The following is a 6,206-nucleotide window of genomic DNA, read 5'->3' as shown; positions in this document are numbered from 1 at the left end:
TTAAAGTTTGGAATGTGTCAAGTAAAACAGCCATCTGTGCCTGTGGCTCTTTTGAAGATAATTCTTTGATAATATTTTTGTTTTACACATCTAATGGCTCATTTTTCTTGAAAATCAAACCCAATTCTGGTAGGCAAAATTATTGCTATAAAATCTTAGCATTTCCTTGTAATTTTTCTTCTTGCTATCATTGGTGCTCTTAGTGGTTTCAGTTTTCTCTTCTTCTTGATTATAGTCTACAGAGTTATGTCAAATTTTATAGGTCTTTTTAAATAGCTGGAGCCTGGATTTATTTCTTGATTTGGTTTTTCTGTTTTCTAATTCATTAATTTGTGCTTTTATTTAAATAATTCATTTATCCTTCTTTTCTTACATTAGATTTTGTTATCTTTCTAACTCTTGGATTTGAGTCCTCAGAAACTTAAACATTTTCTTGTTTACTAATGAATACTTTTAAGGATAGGACTTCTATCCTGACTATTGCACTGGCAATATTTTGTTATTTTAGTATGTAGTCTCCCCATTTTACATAATATTCTACATTGAATTTTGCCTATTTTGTTGATATATAATTTTTTTGACTAAGGTTTTATTTTTTTTTAATTATAAGAAGATGGAATTTTTATAAGTAAACTTAAATCTGTTGATGTAGAGTTGATTCTGACTCATAGTGATCTTACAGGACAGAGTAGAACATCCTCATAGGGTTTCCTAGGCTGTAATCTTTATGGGAGCAGACTGCCAGGTCTTTTCTCCCGTGGAGCAGCTGGTGGGTTCGAACCACTGACCTTTTTCGTTAGCAGCTGAGCTCTTTAACCATTGCGCCTTACCTAGAATAAATTCCTCCTTTGTTTTTCAGTTTTTTCTTTTAGGGACTTCTCATAGTTAGATGCTGAATCTCATGAAATGGTCATCGTATCTCTTACTCTAATTATTTTGTTGTCACATTGCTCTACTTGGCAGAAGACTGTCTTCATGTTCTCTTCTAATCAGCAGAGCACAGACTTTTCAAATAGAGGGCAAAATCAAGAGCCCTTACCTTGGAACAACATGACTAGTGTTCAGGCAAGCTTGGGATATTGCATTCACATTATCTCACCCTGTGTAGTGGGAGGACGTAGGGACAAAATAGAAAATGTAAAGAAATACAATCTTTTTAATTTTGTGGTGTAATTTTCTTTGTTCACTACCCCAAAGTTATAGATATTTCCCCAATGTCTTTTTCACAGCTGCCTTCACCTCTTTGTTTTTTAGGCTGTAAATAAGTGGATTCATCAGGGCTGTGACCACACTGTACTGTAAGGATAAGAGCAAATCCAGGGAGGAACCAGAAGGAGGCATGAGATAGCAAAGAAAACCTGAAGCAAAGAACAGGACCGCTGCAATAAGGTGAGAGGAGCAGGTGGAGAAGGCCTTGCTTCTGCCTGTGGTGGAACTGATGCTCAAGATGGTGGAGATAATATGGACGTAGGATAAGAAGATTAGAATGAAGGTTCCAAGCCCATGCAGTAAGCTGACACTGAGTAGGATATTGATATTGTTGGAGATATCAGAGCAAGACAAGGGGAAGAGAGCGGGTAGCTCACAAGTGAAGTGGTGTATAGTCTGGGCTTCACAAAAGTCCATATTAATAGCCAAGAGCAAAATCACAACTGCATTGAGAGAGGCCAGACCGCATGAGGCCAACACCAGTTTCACAGAGAGCTGGTTGCTCATCACCTGGCCATAGAGCAGTGGGTGACAGATGGCAGCATAGCGGTCATAGGCCATCACTGAGAGCAGACAGGCTTCAGTTCCTGAAGTGAAAAACACAAAGAAGACTTGAGCCAGGCAGCCCTCTACTGAGATGGTTTTCTTCTCAGACAAGAGGTCCTCCAGTAGCTTGGGTAGAGTGACAGAGGAGAAGCAAAGGTCCAGGAATGGACAGATTACTCAAGAAGAAGTACATGGGCTTGTGGAGGCAGGAATCTGCCCTGATCAGCAGCATCATCAGGTTCCCTATCATGGTCAGAAGATAGATCACCAGGAAGAGCACAAATAGAAAAGCCTCAATGTGGGGTCAGCAGACAGCCCAATGAGAATAAACTCGGTGATGGTGCTGTGGTTCCTCAAGGCCATTTATACAGGTTATTTCCTTGGAGTAAAATAGGAAGAGATGTGAGATCTTCACTGATTGTTTTGCTTCCTTCAGGGTATCATCCTGTTTTCTCATACATCCCTCTTTGCTCTGCCTGGACTTGGTGCTCAAATATCTCAAGACTGCCCCCCTATATCTCAGTACAAGTTTTTATTCTTTTTTGTTAATCATTGATCTTAGATCCCAGAATTCACATAATTCAGATAATCCTCTTCTTATTCCACAGGGATTTATTGGATAAATAATCTCACTGGCTCACATGCACATTCATGGTATTTAGTTTCCACAACACTCTTCCTATAGTTTAGAAATTCTTCTGGTCATTATGTTTTAAAACCATTATAGCACATATATGCCTCGGTTGCTCCAAACCTTTTTCCTCTTATCATTTTCCTGCTTAAAATAATATAGGGCTTCTACTTCCTAGAGAGTACTTTAAATTTTAATAGAAACTTTGGTATACAAATCAATCATTATCCCAATTGGTCCTCCAGCAACTATGGGAAATATTTTGGGCAGGGATTTTTGTCCCCATTTTACTTGTGAGAAATCTGATATTCAGAGCAATTTTGTAATGCCATGTTGACAATAAGTAGAAGAAGCAGAAAATGAATTCCTATTTTTTTTCCTTTGTAATTCTCAGCCCAGTGTCTAAGCTTGGTCAACAGGAATAAAGACCGCTTTTCTTACTTCGACTTTCAGAGTTTTTCCCCATTTGCCCTTAACCTACCTTTCAGCCATTTTAGCTGTTTCCGATACCAGACAGGTCTATTTGTTTCTGTGCTTTTGCTCTCATTGTTCACCACTTCTAATCTTCTTCTTTGTTCCACTGATCCAAACTCTCATGGGTTTTACAGTCTTTCCTCAAATGCAGCTATTTCTTCATCAAGAGAAGCTTAAATTCTGATGCAATTAATAAACCCAAGCACAGGTCCATCTTAGACCCAAGTCTCGGTTACCTGTGAGCCTGGAAAACAGGGAAGTGTTCCCCTTTGCGTGCCTGCAGGACTTCAACTTAAATTCAGTGATAGTGAAGAATAACGGGCTGAAGAATTTACTTTTGAGGATTCTGCAAGGATGAAATTGTAAATACTGTGGAAAGCAAACATTTTACCTAGAATCTATACAAATAAAGTGAAATGAAAGATTGGATCCATTCTTTTCAATGATTTGGATATTTTCAAGTATTCGTGGATAGGATTTTCCTGAAAATTGTATCCATTCTTCTACTTTCGCTCACTAGGGGTAGCTGACCACAGTGTCTTGGTGGGTTTGAGGTCTCTCCTTAAGAACAAAGGAGCATTTCTGGACAATGTTTTTCTCTGCTTCTCTAAAATCCAAGTTTTGAATGGATAATGGCAGAAGCTGTTTGTAAGATGCTACCTCGGGAGTGTCACAAATAACGGAACTCATTGTCCCTCACTATCTTAAATAGCAGTTCAAACTAATGCCAGAGATTTCCTTATGACTAAGGAAAAAGAATTTTAATTCAATTCTAGATCAGTTAACCAGGAAAATAAATCTAAGTCCTCTTTCACTATTTAGAAGGGAAGACATTGCCTTCATTCATAGTGATGTGTGAGATACTGTCTAATTTACATATGAGTGAGGACAGGAGAAGACTAAAGTGAAATAAGGGCTGATTGATCAAGGTAATGGATAAAAGCTATGACGAGAGCATTTCAGAAATGATCTAGACAAGTCTTGCCCACGTGCTTGCTTCAGGATATTTCTGGAATGAATAAATAAGTGAATGGTGTGTGTGGAAGGTCAGCCTAGACAAGGTGGCTTTAGGGATCCTGGGGGCGGAGGGGAAACATTCAGACCCTAGGTGCACGGGAGAGGAATCTGAACTGGAGAGAAGGATAACAATGCTGGAAGCAGTAGGGGACCAAAGGTTAACTTCATCCACTTGATATTGTTCTCTGAGCTATCCTCCCCTGTGCTCCCTCACACTATTCACACTGTCTCAATGGTGACTAGATCTCAGGGTGGTTAAGTAAGAGAAAAACTTCACCATAGTTCCCCTAACTGGAGTTCTCGGCAAGTAGGAATAGAAATAGGTCCAACAGTCCAATGTCTATCTCTGATCTCATTTCATTCCAGGCCTCAGCTTTCTGCAATCCTTTGGGATCCAGAAGCATGGGAGGATTTTTGGCTGGACTATAACATGTTACTATCCCCAGTGTTACACAGGGAGGGAAGAGAAACCTTTCCAAAAAGCTGTTTAAGGCAGCTAGGACAAGGCAGCTGGGGGAACAGAGACAGCAAGATCTCATCCAGGAGGAAGAGATGGAGAGTAAAGGAGCAGCAATTTTCCATCTCCAGCTCGGGGAAGAGGGAGAGGTGGAATAGGAGGCTCGGCTCTAGCATGAATAGAATGGATGATGAAGTGGCAGGGTGTTTGGGTGGGGGAGAGAATGGATAGCACAATAATGTCACTGAATTGTACATGTGAAGAATATTGAAATGGCAAATGTTTTGTTATGTATATATTTACCACAATAAAAAAATAGAGAGAGAAAGAACAAAAACACTGGACTAGATGATCAATCTCTGGGTCAACCTTCCGGTCTGAGATAGGGTTATCAGTCAGGGGAAATACCCCCATCCCCCCCCGCCCCCCACATAGACACAGAAATTTCCCAGAAGGAAATTTGGGGGAAAATCACAGATAATGAAGATATTACCATGCTTTTTGCTTTTCTTTGAGGAGTCAGAGCCTGCATGTTCTAGTTTTCCCATGGTGGGTGGCTACATCCTACATAAAATTTCCTCATAAGAGAACTTTTGTCACAGAAGTCTGACTCTCAAGATAGAAGACGGCTTTTTCTTCTTTCTGTCAAGGATTGCTGGGAATTAGAATAGTTCAAGCTCTAGAAGCACTTGAAATGCCACAGAATCAGAATTACTCTCCTCAATACCTCAATCTAGAGTGGTATTATTCTGCAACGGAATGAAAAGAAAAGGACAATTTCTCTAATGAAGCTTATATTTTGAACAACTGAGAGACATTTCAATCAAACTTTCTTACATGACTCAGGTCCGGTAACCTGCCATTTCTTCATTTATTTCCTCTGTGAATCTGAATACTATCCTGAGAACATCTCTTATAGAAAGAGTGCTATAATGAAGCCAATCAGAAGACTATCTGTGCTTAGGCAGTCATGGGCTGGTTCTGGTACCCAGGGGAAGCTGGGCCAATGCCCTGTATTCCCTCAAGTCTCAGCCTGAAGCAAACTCTGTACTCACTAATTACACAGTTACCAGTTAGCAATAAAGGTAAACATTAAGAGGCACCTGGGAGTATATGAAGTTTCTGAATTAAAGCAATTAGCTAAAACCTAGAGGAGAACTCCTATTGGGCTGATGGGGCCTGAGAAAGGGAGAAAAAAGAAAGGGATTTTTAAAAAAACTATTCTACTGGAGAAAGGGCATTTTCTTCCTGGTTGCATGGGGCTGAGAACACTTTAGGAATTCTCAAGGGAGCTGAGCTATGACCCATTACTGAGATCCAGGTCATTTTCCTATATACATCTAATTTTTTTCTTATATTCACAACAGAATTGTCCAAAACAATGATTAAATGGGACCAGAAGCCCCTACCGCGGAAAGTAATTGGGACTTGATTTTCTATATTCCAAACATAAAATGAACTATTACAGAGTTTTCTGATCTAAAGTCTATATTTTTTATTCCTTATTTCCTATAGGGACTTTTCATCAACAGTTTTATGGAATTCACACATAAACAACAAACACTGAGTACAGAGGTCCATTAATGTGATAGAAGCTATGTAAAAGTCCATAAAATATTCATTCGTTGAACACTTCTTCAGTGAGAAGTATGGGTCAAGGAATGAGAAAGATGATAGCTAAAGATCAAGGCTAAATAAGACACATTCCTTTTCACGTAAGTCCTCCTGAATGCAAATAGTTTTTGTGTTTGAATTGTCATTCTTTGAGAGAAGTTAAATTCAGTCTTAACATTAATATCTGATTACATGTTAGCAAATAAGCATCTCGATTTTAGGAAGCATGCATTACTCCTTGTACTTGTTGAAAGAAAA

General features: G+C 39.2%; 1 pseudogene; it reads right to left on the bottom strand.

Annotated features, from left to right (window-relative positions):
* Positions 1-1,197: 1,197 nt before the first annotated feature.
* On the bottom strand, positions 1,198-2,118 carry LOC101353608 (olfactory receptor 8S1-like; annotated as a pseudogene).
* Between the last annotated feature and the right edge of the window lie 4,088 nt (positions 2,119-6,206).

The sequence above is a fragment of the Trichechus manatus genome, unplaced genomic scaffold (assembly GCF_000243295.1).
Source record: "Trichechus manatus latirostris isolate Lorelei unplaced genomic scaffold, TriManLat1.0 scaffold00209, whole genome shotgun sequence".
Lineage (NCBI taxonomy): Eukaryota > Metazoa > Chordata > Mammalia > Sirenia > Trichechidae > Trichechus > Trichechus manatus.
Note: the sequence above shows the minus strand (reverse complement) of the source record. Positions and strands in the feature narration are given on the sequence as shown.